Source organism: Drosophila miranda, assembly GCF_003369915.1.
Source record: "Drosophila miranda strain MSH22 chromosome Y unlocalized genomic scaffold, D.miranda_PacBio2.1 Contig_Y2_pilon, whole genome shotgun sequence".
Lineage (NCBI taxonomy): Eukaryota > Metazoa > Arthropoda > Insecta > Diptera > Drosophilidae > Drosophila > Drosophila miranda.
Window position 1 is genome coordinate 20,215,990 of NW_022881614.1, and position 17,731 is coordinate 20,233,720.

A 17,731-nucleotide genomic window follows, 5' to 3' on the forward strand; every position below is an offset into this window, starting at 1 on the left:
GGACAGACAGACAGGGCTCAATCGACTCGGCTATTGATGCTGATCAAGAATATATATACTTTATGGGGTCGGAAACGATTCCTTCTGGACGTTACACACATCCACTTTTACCACAAATCCAATATACCCCAATACTCATTTTGAGTATCGGGTATAAAAACGAGGGGGAACGTTGTGAGTTGCTGCGGACACCGCAACTCTACGGTTATACCCGATACTAAGTCAGTATGGCTCTCCTCCGGCAGACGCCGCTAATATTAAACGGCACGACAAAGAGTGCGTGCGAGAGAGACAGAAAATCAGTCTGAGCGTGACGTCGGGCGCTGCGTAGCCACTGAAAATTGATTTCTTGCTTTTGGCTACAAAAATGATCCGATCTGATCCAGATTCAGCAATCTGATAGATATGGTCATTATCTATGATTCTGCGTTTTTAGTTTTCTCGAATGTGCAATATTGTAGATGCAACAGATTTTCGTCCTTTGTGTGGGCGGAAGGGGGTGAGGCGAAATTTTGAGATACACGTTTTATAGTAAGATCTAACAAAAGTGCATGTACCAAATTTGGTTACTCTAGCCTTAATAGTCTTTGAGATTTTTGAATATCCCCAGATTTTCGTCCTTTGCGGGGGCGGAAGGGGGTGTGGCGAAATTTAGAAACAAACTCGTCTCGGTCCGATATATTAGGAGTGTGGATACCAAATTTGGTTGCTCTAGCTTTTGTAGTCTCTGAGATCTAGGCGCTAATGTTTTACTCTAAGCAAAGCCGCCTATGCTACGTGTGTGTTAGAGAGAGACAGGGCGAGAAAAAATGAAATTGTTTTCTTGATGCTGGCTATAATAATGATACGATCCAATTCAGATTCCGCAGTCTTAAAGATATGGTCATTCTCTACAATTCAACGTTTTTTGTTTTCTCATATCTTTAAAATTGTGGATGCCACAGATTTTCGTCCTTTGTGGGGGTGGAAGTGGGCGGGGCGAAGTTTTGAAATATTTTTGTAGCAGTGACATATCACAGAAGTCTGGATCCAAAAACATCGTTGCTCTAGCTCTTATAGTCTTTGAGCACTAGGCGCTGAATGGGACTGACAGACGGACAGACGGACAGACGGACGGACGGACGGACGGACAGACGGACAGACAGACATGGCTCAATCGACTCGGCTATTGATGCTGATCAAGAATATATATACTTTATGGGGTCGGAAACGATTCCTTCTGGACGTTACACACATCCACTTTTACCACAAATCTAATATACCCCAATACTCATTTTGAGTATCGGGTATAACGAGGGGGAACGTTGTGAGTTGCTGCGGACACCGCAACTCTACAGTTATACCCGATCCTTAGTCAGTATGGCGCTCCTCCGGAAGACGCCGCTAATATTGAACGACACGACAAAGAGTGCGTGCGAGAGAGACAGAAAATCAGTCTGAGCGTGTCGTCGGGCGCTGCGTAGCCACTGCAAATTGATTTGTTCCTATTGGCTATAAAAATAATCTGATCTGATCCAGATTCAGCAATATGATAGATATGGTCATTATCTATGATTCTGCGTTTTTAGTTTTCTCGAATGTGCAATATTGTGGATGCAACAGATTTTCGTCCTTTGTGTGGGCGGAAGGGGGTGAGGCGAAATTTTGAGATACACGTTTTATAGTAAGATCTAACAAAAGTGCATATACCAAATTTGGTTACTCTAGCCTTAATAGTCTTTGAGATTTTTGAATATCCCCAGATTTTCGTCCTTTGCGGGGGCGGAAGGGGGTGTGGCGAAATTTAGAAACAAACTCGTCTCGGTCCGATATATTAGGAGTGTGGATACCAAATTTGGTTGCTCTAGCTTTTGTAGTCTCTGAGATCTAGGCGCTAATGTTTTACTCTAAGCAAAGCCGCCTATGCTACGTGTGTGTTAGAGAGAGACAGGGCGAGAAAAAATGAAATTGTTTTCTTGATGCTGGCTATAATAATGATACGATCCAATTCAGATTCCGCAGTCTTAAAGATATGGTCATTCTCTACAATTCAACGTTTTTGGTTTTCTCATATCTTTAAAATTGTGGATGCCACAGATTTTCGTCCTTTGTGGGGGTGGAAGTGGGCGGGGCGAAGTTTTGAAATATTTTTGTAGCAGTGACATATCACAGAAGTCTGGATCCAAATCATCGTTGCTCTAGCTCTTATAGTCCTTGAGCACTAGGCGCTGAAGGGGACGGACAGACGGACAGACGGACGGACGGACAGACGGACAGACAGACAGGGCCCAATCGACTCGGCTATTGATGCTGATCAAGAATATATATACTTTATGGGGTCGGAAACGATTCCTTCTGGACGTTACACACATCCACTTTTACCACAAATCTAATATACCCCAATACTCATTTTGAGTATCGGGTATAATAGGTTATCGCTATGGTGCTCGGTTATCGCATGCAATAACCTTGGGCCAATTATCGCTGCAGGGCATAGTATAGTTGGGGTGGGTGCAAGCAAGCTCGAGGTAGGGAACAGCTGAGCTGAGCTGCCGTAAGTGCTGTGCAGCGCATCGCAACGGAGCTTTCGAAGCCGAGCTTTAAGATCGGTAAGCGCTTATTTAAGCAGTGCAAAAGCACCAGAACGTTCTCTTTCGAAAATTTGAATCTGTGCAGCCGGTGGCTATCTCCGCGTCGGTAGCAAATATATAACTAAATCGACCACGTGTAAGCCCAAAAGAAGAGAAAAGTAACCCAAATAAGTGCCACAAAGACAAACCGAAAAGAAACGAGGGGGAACGTTGTGAGTTGCTGCGGACACCGCAACTCTACAGTTATACCCGATACTAAGTCAGTATGGCTCTCCTCCGGCAGACGCCGCTAATATTGAACGACACGACAAAGAGTGCGTGCGAGAGAGACAGAAAATCAGTCTAAGCGTGACGTCGGGCGCTGCGTAGCCACTGCAAATTGATTTGTTCTATTGGCTATAAAAATTATCTGATCTGATCCAGATTCAGCAATCTGATAGATATGGTCATTATCTATGATTCTGCGTTTTTAGTTTTCTCGAATGTGCATAATTGTGGATGCAACAGATTTTCGTCCTTTGTGTGGGCGGAAGGGGGTGGCGTGAAATTTTGAGATACACGTTTTATAGTTAGATCTAACAGGAGTGCGGATACCAAATTTGGTTACTCTAGCCTTAATAGTCTCTGAGATTTTTGAATATCCCCAGATTTTCGTCCTTTGCGGGGGCGGAAGGGGGTGTGGCGAAATTTTGAAACAAACTTGTCTCGGTCCGATATATTAGGAGTGTGGATACCAAATTTGGTTGCTCTAGCTTTTGTAGTCTCTGAGATCTAGGCGCTAATGTTTTACTCTAAGCAAAGCCGCCTATGCTACGTGTGTGTTAGAGAGAGACAGGGCGAGAAAAAATGAAATTGTTTTCTTGATGCTGGCTATAATAATGATACGATCCAATTCAGATTCCGCAGTCTTAAAGATATGGTCATTCTCTACAATTCTACGTTTTTGGTTTTCTCATATCTTTAAAATTGTGGATGGGGGCGGAAGTGGGCGGGGCGAAGTTTTGAAATATTTTTGTAGCAGTGACATATCACAGAAGTCTGGATCCAAAACATCGTTGCTCTAGCTCTTATAGTCTTTGAGCACTAGGCGCTGAAGGGGACGGACAGACGGACAGACTGACAGACGGACAGACGGACAGACGGACAGACAGACAGACAGACAGGGCCCAATCGACTCGGCTATTGATGCTGATCAAGAATATATATACTTTATGGGGTCGGAAACGATTCCTTCTGGACGTTACACACATCCACTTTTACCACAAATCTAATATACCCCAATACTCATTTTGAGTATCGGGTATAAAAACGAGGGGGAACGTTGTGAGTTGCTGCGGACACCGCAACTCTACGGTTATACCCGATACTAAGTCAGTATGGCTCTCCTCCGGCAGACGCCGCTAATATTAAACGACACGACAAAGAGTGCGTGCGAGAGAGACAGAAAATCAGTCTGAGCGTGACGTCGGGCGCTGCGTAGCCACTGCAAATTGATTTGTTCCTTTTGGCTATAAAAATTATCTGATCTAAACCAGATTCAGCAATCTGATAGATATGGTTGTTATCTATGATTCTGCGTTTTTAGTTTTCTCGAATGTGCAATATTGTGAATGCAACAGATTTTCGTCCTTTGTGTGGGCGGAAGGGGGTGGGGCGAAATTCTGAGATATACGTTTTATAGTGAGATCTAACGGAAGGGCGGATACCAAATTTGGTTACTCTATCCTTAATAGTCTCTCAGATTTTTGAATATCCCCAGATTTTCGTCCTTTGCGGGGGCGGAAGGGGGTGTGGCGAAATTTGGACACGAAACGGTCAAGGTCCGATATCACAGGAGTGTGGATACCAAATTTGGTTGCTCTGGCTCTTATAGGTTCTGAGATCCTTGAACTCATATTTTGCAATTGGCAAAGCCGACCATCAAACCTGTGTGTTAGAGAAAGACAGAGCGAGAATGAATGAAATTGTTTTCTTGATTCTGGCTATAATAATTATACGATCTGGTTGAGATTTTACACTCTAGAACATATAGTCATCCTCTACGATTCTGCGTTTTTGGCTTTATCGTATCTTTAAAAATGTGGATGCCACAGATTTTCGTCCTTTGTGGGGGCGGGAGTGGGCGGGACGAAGTTTTGAAATATTTTTGTAGCAGTGACATATCACAGAAGTCTGGATCCAAAACATCGTTGCTCTAGCTCTTATAGTCTTTGAGCACTAGGCGCTGAAGGGGACGGACGGACGGACGGACGGACGGACGGACGGACAGACGGACAGACAGACAGGGCTCAATCGACTCGGCTATTGATGCTGATCAAGAATATATATACTTTATGGGGTCGGAAACGATTCCTTCTGGACGTTACACACATCCACTTTTACCACAAATCTAATATACCCCAATACTCATTTTGAGTATCGGGTATAAAAACGAGGGGGAACGTTGTGAGTTGCTGCGGACACCGCAACTCTACAGTTATACCCGATACTAAGTCAGTATGGCTCTCCTCCGGCAGACGCCGCTAATATTGAACGACACGACAAAGAGTGCGTGCGAGAGAGACAGAAAATCAATCTAAGCGTGACGTCGGGGGCTGCGTAGCCACTGCAAATTGATTTGTTCTATTGGCTATAAAAATGATCTGATCTGATCCAGATTCAGCAATCTGATAGATATGGTCATTATCTATGATTCTGCGTTTTTAGTTTTCTCGAATGTGCATAATTGTGGATGCAACAGATTTTCGTCCTTTGTGTGGGCGGAAGGGGGTGGCGTGAAATTTTGAGATACACGTTTTATAGTTAGATCTAACAGGAGTGCGGATACCAAATTTGGTTACTCTAGCCTTAATAGTCTCTGAGATTTTTGAATATCCCCAGATTTTCGTCCTTTGCGGGGGCGGAAGGGGGTGTGGCGAAATTTTGAAACAAACTTGTCTCGGTCCGATATATTAGGAGTGTGGATACCAAATTTGGTTGCTCTAGCTTTTGTAGTCTCTGAGATCTAGGCGCTAATGTTTTACTCTAAGCAAAGCCGCCTATGCTACGTGTGTGTTAGAGAGAGACAGGGCGAGAAAAAATGAAATTGTTTTCTTGATGCTGGCTATAATAATGATACGATCCCATTCAGATTCCGCAGTCTTAAAGATATGGTCATTCTCTACAATTCTACGTTTTTGGTTTTCTCATATCTTTAAAATTGTGGATGGGGGCGGAAGTGAGCGGGGCGAAGTTTTGAAATATTTTTGTAGCAGTGACATATCACAGAAGTCTGGATCCAAAACATCGTTGCTCTAGCTCTTATAGTCTTTGAGCACTAGGCGCTGAAGGGGACGGACAGACGGACAGACTGACAGACGGACAGACGGACAGACAGACAGACAGACAGGGCCCAATCGACTCGGCTATTGATGCTGATCAAGAATATATATACTTTATGGGGTCGGAAACGATTCCTTCTGGACGTTACACACATCCACTTTTACCACAAATCTAATATACCCCAATACTCATTTTGAGTATCGGGTATAAAAACGAGGGGGAACGTTGTGAGTTGCTGCGGACACCGCAACTCTACGGTTATACCCGATACTAAGTCAGTATGGCTCTCCTCCGGCAGACGCCGCTAATATTAAACGACACGACAAAGAGTGCGTGCGAGAGAGACAGAAAATCAGTCTGAGCGTGACGTCGGGCGCTGCGTAGCCACTGCAAATTGATTTGTTCCTTTTGGCTATAAAAATTATCTGATCTAAACCAGATTCAGCAATCTGATAGATATGGTTGTTATCTATGATTCTGCGTTTTTAGTTTTCTCGAATGTGCAATATTGTGAATGCAACAGATTTTCGTCCTTTGTGGGGGCGGAAGGGGGTGGGGCGAAATTCTGAGATATACGTTTTATAGTGAGATCTAACAGAAGTGCGGATACCAAATTTGGTTACTCTATCCTTAATAGTCTCTCAGATTTTTGAATATCCCCAGATTTTCGTCCTTTGCGGGGGCGGAAGGGGGTGTGGCGAAATTTGGACACGAAACGGTCAAGGTCCGATATCACAGGAGTGTGGATACCAAATTTGGTTGCTCTGGCTCTTATAGGTTCTGAGATCCTTGAACTCATATTTTGCAATTGGCAAAGCCGACCATCAAACCTGTGTGTTAGAGAAAGACAGAGCGAGAATGAATGAAATTGTTTTCTTGATTCTGGCTATAATAATTATACGATCTGGTTGAGATTTTACACTCTAGAACATATAGTCATCCTCTACGATTCTGCGTTTTTGGCTTTATCGTATCTTTAAAAATGTGGATGCCACAGATTTTCGTCCTTTGTGGGGGCGGGAGTGGGCGGGGCGAAGTTTTGAAATATTTTTGTAGCAGTGACATATCACAGAAGTCTGGATCCAAAACATCGTTGCTCTAGCTCTTATAGTCTTTGAGCACTAGGCGCTGAAGGGGACGGACGGACGGACGGACGGACGGACGGACGGACAGACGGACAGACAGACAGGGCTCAATCGACTCGGCTATTGATGCTGATCAAGAATATATATACTTTATGGGGTCGGAAACGATTCCTTCTGGACGTTACACACATCCACTTTTATCACAAATCTAATATACCCCAATACTCATTTTGAGTATCGGGTATAAAAACGAGGGGGAACGTTGTGAGTTGCTGCGGACACCGCAACTCTACGGTTATACCCGATACTAAGTCAGCATGGCTCTCCTCCGGCAGACGCCGCTAATATTAAACGATACGACAAAGAGTGCGTGCGAGAGAGACAGAAAATCAGTCTGAGCGTGACGTCGGGCGCTGCGTAGCCACTGAAAATTGATTTCTTGCTTTTGGCTACAAAAATGATCCGATCTGATCCAGATTCAGCAATCTGATGGATATGGACATTATCTATGATTCTGCGTTTTTAGTTTTTTCGAATGTGCAATATTGTGGATGCAACAGATTTTCGTCCTTTGTGTGAGCGGAAGGAGGTGGGGCGAAATTTTGAGATACACGTTTTATAGTTAGATCTAACAGGAGTGCGGATACCAAATTTGGTTACTCTAGCCTTAATAGTCTCTGAGATGTTTGAATATCCCCAGATTTTCGTCCGAAAGGGGGTGTGGCGAATTTTTGAAACAAACTCGTCTCGGTCCGATATATTAGGAGTGTGGATACCAAATTTGGTTGCTCTAGCTTTTGTAGTCTCAGATCTAGGCGCCAATTTTTTACTCTAAGCAAACCCGCCTATGCTACGTGTGTGTTAGAGAGAGACAGGGCGAGAAAAAATGAAATTGTTTTCTTGATGCTGGCTATAATAATAATACGATCCAATTCAGATTCCGCAGTCTTAAAGATATGGTCATTCTCTTCGATTCTGCGTTTTTGGTTTTCTCATATCTTAAAAATTGTGGATGCCACAGATTTTCGTCCTTTGTGGGGGCGGAAGTGGGCGGGGCGAAGTTTTGAAATATTTTTGTAGCAGTGACATATCACAGAAGTCTGGATCCAAAACATCGTTGCTCTAGCTCTTATAGTCTTTGAGCACTAGGCGCTGAAGGGGACTGACAGACGGACAGACGGACAGACGGACGGACGGACGGACGGACAGACGGACAGACAGACATGGCTCAATCGACTCGGCTATTGATGCTGATCAAGAATATATATACTTTATGGGGTCGGAAACGATTCCTTCTGGACGTTACACACATCCACTTTTACCACAAATCTAATATACCCCAATACTCATTTTGAGTATCGGGTATAACGAGGGGGAACGTTGTGAGTTGCTGCGGACACCGCAACTCTACAGTTATACCCGATACTTAGTCAGTATGGCTCTCCTCCGGCAAACGCCGCTAATATTGAACGACACGACAAAGAGTGCGTGCGAGAGAGACAGAAAATCAGTCTGAGCGTGACGTCGGGCGCTGCGTAGCCAGTGCAAACTGATTTGTTCCTATTGGCTATAAAAATGATCTGATCTGATCCAGATTCAGCAATCTGATAGATATGGTCATTATCTATCTGCGTTTTTAGTTTTCTCGAATGTGCAATATTGTGGATGCAACAGATTTTCGTCCTTTGTGTGGGCGGAAGGGGGTGGGGCGAAATTTTGAAATATTTTTGTAGCAGTGACATATCACAGAAGTCTGGATCCAAAACATCGTTGCTCTAGCTCTTATAGTCTTTGAGCACTAGGCGCTGAAGGGGACGGACAGACGGACAGACGGACGGACGGACAGACAGACAGGGCTCAATCGACTCTGCTATTGATGCTGATCAAGAATATATATACTTTATGGGGTCGGAAACGATTCCTTCTGGACGTTACACACATCCGCTTTTACCACAAATCTAATATACCCCAATACTCATTTTGAGTATCGGGTATAACGAGGGGGAACGTTGTGAGTTGCTGCGGACACCGCAACTCTACGGTTATACCCGATACTAAGTCAGTATGGCTCTCCTCCGGCAGACGCCGCTAATATTAAACGACACGACAAAGAGTGCGTGCGAGAGAGACAGAAAATCAGTCTGAGCGTGACGTCGGGCGCTGCGTAGCCACTGCAAATTGATTTGTTCCTATTGGCTATACAAATGATCTGATCTGATCCAGATTCAGCAATCTGATAGATATGGTCATTATCTATGACTCTGCGTTTTTAGTTTTTTCGAATGTGCAATATTGTGGATGCAACAGATTTTCGTCTTTTGTGGGGGTGGAAGGGGGTGGGGCGAAATTTTGAGATATACCTTTTATAGTGAGATCTAACAGGAGTGCGGATACCAAATTTGGTTCCTCTAGCCTTAATAGTCTCTGAGATTTGTGAATATCCCCAGATTTTCGTCCTTTGCGGGGGCGGAAGGGGGTGTGGCGAAATTTTGAAACAAACTCGTCTCGGACCGATATATTAGGAGTGTGGATACCAAATTTGGTTGCTCTAGCTTTTGTAGTCTCAGATCTAGGCGCTAATGTTTTACTCTAAGCAAAGCCGCCTATGCTACGTGTGTGTTAGAGAGAGAGACAGGGCGAGAAAAAATGAAATTGTTTTCTTGATGCTGGCTATATTAATAATACGATCCAATTCAGATTCCGCAGTCTTAAAGATATGGTCATTCTCTACAACTCTACGTTTTTGGTTTTCTCATATCTTTAAAATTGTGGATGCAGCAGATTTTCGTCCTTTGTGGGGCGGAAGTGGGCGGGGCGAAGTTTTGAAATATATTTGTAGCAGTGACATATCACAGAAGTCTGGATCCAAAACATCGTTGCTCTAGCTCTTATAGTCTTTGAGCACTAGGCGCTGAAGGGGACGGACAGACGGACAGACGGACGGACGGACAGACAGACAGGGCTCAATCGACTCGGCTATTGATGCTGATCAAGAATATATATACTTTATGGGGTCGGAAACGATTCCTTCTGGACGTTACACACATCCACTTTTACCACAAATCTAATATACCCCAATACTCATTTTGAGTATCGGGTATAAAAACGAGGGGGAACGTTGTGAGTTGCTGCGCACACCGCAACTCTACGGTTATACCCGATACTAAGTCAGCATGGCTCTCCTCCGGCAGACGCCGCTAATATTAAACGATACGACAAAGAGTGCGTGCGAGAGAGACAGAAAATCAGTCTGAGCGTGACGTCGGGCGCTGCGTAGCCACTGAAAATTGATTTCTTGCTTTTGGCTACAAAAATGATCCGATCTGATCCAGATTCAGCAATCTGATGGATATGGACATTATCTATGATTCTGCGTTTTTAGTTTTTTCGAATGTGCAATATTGTGGATGCAACAGATTTTCGTCCTTTGTGTGAGCGGAAGGAGGTGGGGCGAAATTTTGAGATACACGTTTTATAGTTAGATCTAACAGGAGTGCGGATACCAAATTTGGTTACTCTAGCCTTAATAGTCTCTGAGATGTTTGAATATCCCCAGATTTTCGTCCGAAAGGGGGTGTGGCGAATTTTTGAAACAAACTCGTCTCGGTCCGATATATTAGGAGTGTGGATACCAAATTTGGTTGCTCTAGCTTTTGTAGTCTCAGATCTAGGCGCCAATGTTTTACTCTAAGCAAACCCGCCTATGCTACGTGTGTGTTAGAGAGAGACAGGGCGAGAAAAAATGAAATTGTTTTCTTGATGCTGGCTATAATAATAATACGATCCAATTCAGATTCCGCAGTCTTAAAGATATGGTCATTCTCTTCGATTCTGCGTTTTTGGTTTTCTCATATCTTAAAAATTGTGGATGCCACAGATTTTCGTCCTTTGTGGGGGTGGAAGTGGGCGGGGCGAAGTTTTGAAATATTTTTGTAGCAGTGACATATCACAGAAGTCTGGATCCAAAACATCGTTGCTCTAGCTCTTATAGTCTTTGAGCACTAGGCGCTGAAGGGGACTGACAGACGGACAGACGGACAGACGGACGGACGGACGGACGGACAGACGGACAGACAGACATGGCTCAATCGACTCGGCTATTGATGCTGATCAAGAATATATATACTTTATGGGGTCGGAAACGATTCCTTCTGGACGTTACACACATCCACTTTTACCACACATCTAATATACCCCAATACTCATTTTGAGTATCGGGTATAACGAGGGGAACGTTGTGAGTTGCTGCGGACACCGCAACTCTACAGTTATACCCGATACTTAGTCAGTATGGCTCTCCTCCGGCAAACGCCGCTAATATTGAACGACACGACAAAGAGTGCGTGCGAGAGAGACAGAAAATCAGTCTGAGCGTGACGTCGGGCGCTGCGTAGCCAGTGCAAACTGATTTGTTCCTATTGGCTATAAAAATGATCTGATCTGATCCAGATTCAGCAATCTGATAGATATGGTCATTATCTATGACTCTGCGTTTTTAGTTTTTTCGAATGTGCAATATTGTGGATGCAACAGATTTTCGTCTTTTGTGGGGTGGAAGGGGGTGGGGCGAAATTTTGAGATATACCTTTTATAGTGAGATCTAACAGGAGTGCGGATACCAAATTTGGTTACTCTAGCCTTAATAGTCTCTGAGATTTGTGAATATCCCCAGATTTTCGTCCTTTGCGGGGGCGGAAGGGGGTGTGGCGAAATTTTGAAACAAACTCGTCTCGGACCGATATATTAGGAGTGTGGATACCAAATTTGGTTGCTCTAGCTTTTGTAGTCTCAGATCTAGGCGCTAATGTTTTACTCTAAGCAAAGCCGCCTATGCTACGTGTGTGTTAGAGAGAGAGACAGGGCGAGAAAAAATGAAATTGTTTTCTTGATGCTGGCTATATTAATAATACGATCCAATTCAGATTCCGCAGTCTTAAAGATATGGTCATTCTCTACAACTCTACGTTTTTGGTTTTCTCATATCTTTAAAATTGTGGATGCAGCAGATTTTCGTCCTTTGTGGGGGCGGAAGTGGGCGGGGCGAAGTTTTGAAATATTTTTGTAGCAGTGACATATCACAGAAGTCTGGATCCAAAACATCGTTGCTTTAGCTCTTATAGTCTTTGAGCACTAGGCGCTGAAGGGGACGGACAGACGGACAGACGGACGGACGGACAGACAGACATGGCTCAATCGACTCGGCTATTGATGCTGATCAAGAATATATATACTTTATGGGGTCGGAAACGATTCCTTCTGGACGTTACACACATCCACTTTTACCACAAATCTAATATCCCCCAATACTCATTTTGAGTATCGGGTATAAAAAATAATAAAACGAGGGGGAACGTTGTGAGTTGCTGCGGACACCGCAACTCTACAGTTATACCCGATACTTAGTCAGTATGGCTCTCCTCCGGCAAACGCCGCTAATATTGAACGACACGACAAAGAGTGCGTGCGAGAGAGACAGAAAATCAGTCTGAGCGTGACGTCGGGCGCTGCGTAGCTAGTGCAAATTGATTTGTTTCTTTTGGCTATAAAAATGATCTGATCTGATCCAGATTCAGCAATCTGATAGATATGATCGTTATCTATGATTCTGCGTTTTTAGTTTTCTCGTATCCTCAATATTGTGGATGCAACAGATTTTCGTCCTTTGTGTGGGCGGAAGGGGGTGGGGCGAAATTTTGAGATAAACGTTTTATAGTAAGATCTAACAGGAGTGCGGATACCAAATTTGGTTACTCTAGCCTTAATAGTCTCTGAGATTTGTGAATATCCCCAGTTTTTCATCCTTTGCGGGGGCGGAAGGGGGTGTGGCGAAATTTTGAAACAAACTCGTCTCGGTCCGATATATTAGGAGTGTGGATACCAAATTTCGTTGCTCTAGCTTCTGTAGTCTCTGAGATCTAGGCGCTAATGTTTTACTCTAAGCAAAGCCGCTTATGCTACGTGTGTGTTAGAGAGAGACAGGGCGAGAAAAAATGAAATTGTTTTCTTGATGCTGGCTATAATAATAATCCGGTCCAATTCAGATTCCGCAGTCTTAAAGATATGGTCATTCTCTTCGATTCTGCGTTTTTGGTTTTCTCATATCTTAAAAATTGTGGATGCCACAGATTTTCGTCCTTTGTGGGGCGGAAGTGGGCGGGCGAAGTTTTGAAATATTTTTGTAGCAGTGACATATCACAGAAGTCTGGATCCAAAACATCGTTGCTCTAGCTCTTATAGTCTTTGAGCACTAGGCGCTGAAGGGGACTGACAGACGGACAGACGGACAGACGGACGGACGGACGGACGGACAGACGGACAGACAGACATGGCTCAATCGACTCGGCTATTGATGCTGATCAAGAATATATATACTTTATGGGGTCGGAAACGATTCCTTCTGGACGTTACACACATCCACTTTTACCACAAATCTAATATACCCCAATACTCATTTTGAGTATCGGGTATAACGAGGGGGAACGTTGTGAGTTGCTGCGGACACCGCAACTCTACAGTTATACCCGATACTTAGTCAGTATGGCTCTCCTCCGGCAAACGCCGCTAATATTGAACGACACGACAAAGAGTGCGTGCGAGAGAGACAGAAAATCAGTCTGAGCGTGACGTCGGGCGCTGCGTAGCCAGTGCAAACTGATTTGTTCCTATTGGCTATAAAAATGATCTGATCTGATCCAGATTCAGCAATCTGATAGATATGGTCATTATCTATCTGCGTTTTTAGTTTTCTCGAATGTGCAATATTGTGGATGCAACAGATTTTCGTCCTTTGTGTGGGCGGAAGGGGGTGGGGCGAAATTTTGAAATATTTTTGTAGCAGTGACATATCACAGAAGTCTGGATCCAAAACATCGTTGCTCTAGCTCTTATAGTCTTTGAGCACTAGGCGCTGAAGGGGACGGACAGACGGACAGACGGACGGACGGACAGACAGACAGGGCTCAATCGACTCGGCTATTGATGCTGATCAAGAATATATATACTTTATGGGGTCGGAAACGATTCCTTCTGGACGTTACACACATCCGCTTTTACCACAAATCTAATATACCCCAATACTCATTTTGAGTATCGGGTATAACGAGGGGGAACGTTGTGAGTTGCTGCGGACACCGCAACTCTACGGTTATACCCGATACTAAGTCAGTATGGCTCTCCTCCGGCAGACGCCGCTAATATTAAACGACACGACAAAGAGAGCGTGCGAGGGAGACAGAAAATCAGTCTGAGCGTGACGTCGGGCGCCGCGTAGTCACTGCAAATTGATTTGTTCCTATTGGCTATAAAAATGATCTGATCTGATCCAGATTCAGCAATCTGATAGATATGGTCATTATCTATGACTCTGCGTTTTTAGTTTTTTCGAATGTGCAATATTGTGGATGCAACAGATTTTCGTCTTTTGTGTGGGCGGAAGGGGGTGGGGCGAAATTTTGAAACAAACTCGTCTCGGTCCGATATATTAGGAGTGTGGATACCAAATTTCGTTGCTCTAGCTTCTGTAGTCTCTGAGATCTAGGCGCTAATGTTTTACTCTAAGCAAAGCCGCTTATGCTACGTGTGTGTTAGAGAGAGACAGGGCGAGAAAAAATGAAATTGTTTTCTTGATGCTGGCTATAATAATAATCCGGTCCAATTCAGATTCCGCAGTCTTAAAGATATGGTCATTCTCTACAACTCTACGTTTTTGGTTTTCTCATATCTTTTAAATTGTGGGTGCCACAGATTTTCATCCTTTGTGGGGGCGGAAGTGGGCTGGGCGAAGTTTTGAAATATTTTTGTAGCAGTGACATATCACAGAAGTCTGGATCCAAAACATCGTTGCTCTAGCTCTTATAGTCTTTGAGCACTAGGCGCTGAAGGGGACGGACAGACGGACAGACGGACGGCCGGACAGACAGACAGGGCTTAATCGACTCGGCTATTGATGCTGATCAAGAATATATATACTTTATGGGGTCGGAAACGATTCCTTCTGGACGTTACACACATCCACTTTTACCACAAATCTAATATACCCCAATACTCATTTTGAGTATCGGGTATAAAAAATAATAAAACGAGGGGGAACGTTGTGAGTTGCTGCGGACACCGCAACTCTACAGTTATACCCGATACTTAGTCAGTATGGCTCTCCTCCGGCAAACGCCGCTAATATTGAACGACACGACAAAGAGTGCGTGCGAGAGAGACAGAAAATCAGTCTGAGCGTGACGTCGGGCGCTGCGTAGCTAGTGCAAATTGTTTTGTTTCTTTTGGCTATAAATATGATCATTATCTATGATTCTGCGTTTTTAGTTTTCTCGTATCCTCAATATTGTGGATGCAACAGATTTTCGTCTTTTGTGGGGGCGGAAGGGGTGGGGCGAAATTTTGAGATATACCTTTTATAGTGAGATCTAACAGGAGTGCGGATACCAAATTTGGTTACTCTAGCCTTAATAGTCTCTGAGATTTGTGAATATCCCCAGATTTTCGTCCTTTGCGGGGCGGAAGGGGGTGTGGCGAAATTTTGAAACAAACTCGTCGCGGTCCGATATATTAGGAGTGTGGATACCAAATTTGGTTGCTCTAGCTTTTGTAGTCTCAGATCTAGGCGCTAATGTTTTACTCTAAGCAAAGCCGCCTATGCTACGTGTGTGTTAGAGAGAGAGACAGGGCGAGAAAAAATGAAATTGTTTTCTTGATGCTGGCTATATTAATAATACGATCCAATTCAGATTCCGCAGTCTTAAAGATATGGTCATTCTCTACAACTCTACGTTTTTGGTTTTCTCATATCTTTAAAATTGTGGATGCAGCAGATTTTCGTCCTTTGTGGGGCGGAAGTGGGCGGGGCGAAGTTTTGAAATATTTTTGTAGCAGTGACATATCACAGAAGTCTGGATCCAAAACATCGTTGCTCTAGCTCTTATAGTCTTTGAGCACTAGGCGCTGAAGGGGACGGACAGACGGACAGACGGACGGACGGACAGACAGACAGGGCTCAATCGACTCGGCTATTGATGCTGATCAAGAATATATATACTTTATGGGGTCGGAAACGATTCCTTCTGGACGTTACACACATCCACTTTTACCACAAATCTAATATACCCCAATACTCATTTTGAGTATCGGGTATAAAAAATAATAAAACGAGGGGGAACGTTGTGAGTTGCTGCGGACACCGCAACTCTACAGTTATACCCGATACTTAGTCAGTATGGCTCTCCTCCGGCAAACGCCGCTAATATTGAACGACACGACAAAGAGTGCGTGCGAGAGAGACAGAAAATCAGTCTGAGCGTGACGTCGGGCGCTGCGTAGCTAGTGCAAATTGATTTGTTTCTTTTGGCTATAAAAATGATCTGATCTGATCCAGATTCAGCAATCTGATAGATATGATCGTTATCTATGATTCTGCGTTTTTAGTTCTCTCGTATCCTCAATATTGTGGATGCAACAGATTTTCGTCCTTTGTGTGGGCGGAAGGGGGTGGGGCGAAATTTTGAGATAAACGTTTTATAGTAAGATCTAACAGGAGTGCGGATACCAAATTTGGTTACTCTAGCCCTAATAGTCTCTGAGATTTTTGAATATCCCCAGATTTTCGTCCTTTGCGGGGCGGAAGGAAGTGTGGCGAAATTTTGAAACAAACTCGTCTCGGTCCGATATATTAGGAGTGTGGATACCAAATTTGGTTGCTCTAGCTTCTGTAGTCTCTGAGATCTAGGCGCTAATGTTTTACTCTAAGCAAAGCCGCTTATGCTACGTGTGTGTTAGAGAGAGACAGGGCGAGAAAAAATGAAATTGTTTTCTTGATGCTGGCTATAATAATAATCCGGTCCAATTCAGATTCCGCAGTCTTAAAGATATGGTCATTCTCTACAACTCTACGTTTTTGGTTTTCTCATATCTTTTAAATTGTGGGTGCCACAGATTTTCATCCTTTGTGGGGGCGGAAGTGGGCTGGGCGAAGTTTTGAAATATTTTTGTAGCAGTGACATATCACAGAAGTCTGGGTCCAGAGCATCGTTGCTCTAGCTCTTATAGGACGGACAGACGGACGGACGGACAGACGGTCAGACGGACAGACGGACAGACGGACAGACAGACATGGCTCAGTCGACTCGGCTATTGATGCTGATCAAGAATATATATACTTTATGGGGTCGGAAACGATTCCTTCTGGACGTTACACACATCCACTTTTACCACAAATCTAATATACCCCAATACTCATTTTGAGTATCGGGTATAAAAAATAATAAAACGAGTGGGAACGTTGTGAGTTGCTGCGGACACCGCAACTCTACAGTTATACCCGATACTTAGTCAGTATGGCTCTCCTCCGGCAAACGCCGCTAATATTGAACGACACGACAAAGAGTGCGTGCGAGAGAGACAGAAAATCAGTCTGAGCGTGACGTCGGGCGCTGCGTAGCCAGTGCAAATTGATTTGTTCCTTTTGGCTATAGAAATGATCTGATCTGATCCAGATTCAGCAATCTGATAGATATGGTCATTATCTTTCTCCGTTTTTAGTTTTCTCGAATGTGCAATATTGTGGATGCAACAGATTTTCGTCCTTTGTGTGGGCGGAAGGGGGTGGGGCGAAATTTTGAGATACACGTTTTATAGTTAGATCTAACAGGAGTGCGGATACCAAATTTGGTTACTCTAGCGTTAATAGTCTCTGAGATTTGTGAATATCCCCAGATTTTCATCCTTTGCGGGGGCGGAAGGGGGTGTGGC